We start from the raw sequence: 2,134 nt of genomic DNA on the forward strand, positions 1-2,134 counted from the left end.
GGCCCGCAGAGCGGAGACGGCACCGGTCGCTGGCGCCACGGGTGCAACAGGTAGGCAGGGCCGGCGTTAATGAATCGCCGCATTCCAGCGGCCGTTTCCGCACAGCTATGCGCAGCTCACGCAGCGCTGCCGGGGCTCTCCTGCGGCCTGGCTCGCATTAGCGCTGCTGCCGCCGCCCGGGAATGCGACGCGGAATGTCAGCTTCTGCCGACACTCCGCGTCTCTCGCAGGGGACGTTCCATTAGAGGAGAATTCCCAGCTCCGTCTCTCCAGTGTACAGGCGCTTCCGTTGCCGTCACGCGACACGCCAGCGCGTAGAGAGGACTCGAGCATTGTTCTAGCTCTTGGCCATTCTTCGGTGGCTGGCTTCAGAAAGACTCAGCTCTTTCCTTGTTGCCACCCTAATTGGTTTCTGTAGCCACGCTCCTCACCCACTGTGAACACAGGAACGAAAAAAGGATTTGTCTCTTTTAAGCTTCCTTGTAAGATTGTTTCCGATGCTGACCCTGTCACTGACATCATTTTTTTTATTTCAGGCTAACGAGGGAGACAGTACCCACTTCCCCTCACCTGTTTTATTCTTATTAACTTAGTTTGTTGGACACGACTAAAACATCAACATACACTGTTGGATGGTGTTGAGACAGCAACCAGCCACAAAATTAATTTCAGTTCCTTCAATCAAAAAGTACCGTTACCGCTTTTGAATCATTACGATTCATCTTCAGCCGATTTTCATGCTTTCATTACAACATGTGGTGCGTTCTTTTTACAGATTAATTGTCCTAAAATATAAATTATACATAATTATAAACACGCCACACAGGTGGTTGCGTTACAGATTTGCACTGGATGTGACTTACGTGAAATGTCGGTTTGGATTGTTTGTTTCCGTAGTTTTCGTCCAACATGTGTGCATACATTCCCACTGCATTCTTATCGTTGCACACATAAATTTTTCTCACTCAACACTTTAGATTGGTCACAAAATAGGTTTCTAACGTGCACCACATGTTTTCAAACATACAAAGTGCTTATAAACATATGAGTGTCAAAGATGCTGTGATACATCGTAACATTATAAAAATGTCCCATGTTTGGAAAGAGATCATATATTCACTTATGCAACTGAAACGTCTGTTACACTAGCACAGAGAGAGACATTGGTTTTGTGAGTTTTAGAGCGAATACTGTTACATTAATTATAAAGTTGTTCCATTTTTTTGTTTTTTTTTCCTATCTGCAGAACAAGTAGCAAATTCACATGTTACTACAATTCTCATGATGCTAAATGTAAATAAATAATGGACTGTCTTACCTATGCAGTAGTAAAAAAATTGAACAACTTTATAATTAATGCAACAGTATTCGATCTAAAATTCACAAAATCAATGTCTCTCTGTGCTAGTGTAAAAGGCGTTTCAGTTGCATAAGTGAATATATGATCTTTTTCCAAACATGGGACATCTTTATAATGTTACCATATATCAAAGCATCTTTGACAATCATATGAGCCGGCCGGTGTGGCCGAGTGGTTCTAGGCGCTTCCATCTGGAATCGCGTGACCGCTACGGTCTCAGGTTCGAATCCTGCCTCGGGCATGGATCTGCGTGATATCCTTAGGTTACTTAGGTTTAAGTAGTTCTATGTTCCAGGGAACTGATGAACTCAGATGTTTAGTCCCATAGTGCTCAGAGCCATTTGAACCATTTTTGAACACTCATACGTTTGTAAGCACTTTGTATGTATCAAAACATGTGGTGCATGTTAGAAATCTATTCTGTGACAAATCTAAAGTGTTCAGTGGGAAAAATTTACGTGTGCAACGATAAGAATGCAGTTGCAATGTTGGACGAAAACTACGAAAACAGACACTCCAAACCAACATTTCACGTAACTCACATCCAATGCAAATCTGTATCGCAGCCATCTGTGTGGCATGCTTATAATTATGTTTTATTTATATTTTAGGACAATTAATCTGTAAAAAACGTACCACATGTTGTAATGAAAGCATGAAAATGGGCTGAAGATAAATCGTAATGATTCGAAACCGGTATCGGTACCTTTGGAATAAATGAACTGAAAATAAATCTGTGGCTGGTTGCTCTCTTAACACCAGCAACATTTGTCT

Source organism: Schistocerca cancellata, chromosome 9 (genome assembly GCF_023864275.1).
Source record: "Schistocerca cancellata isolate TAMUIC-IGC-003103 chromosome 9, iqSchCanc2.1, whole genome shotgun sequence".
In the NCBI taxonomy this organism is placed as follows: Eukaryota; Metazoa; Arthropoda; class Insecta; order Orthoptera; family Acrididae; genus Schistocerca; species Schistocerca cancellata.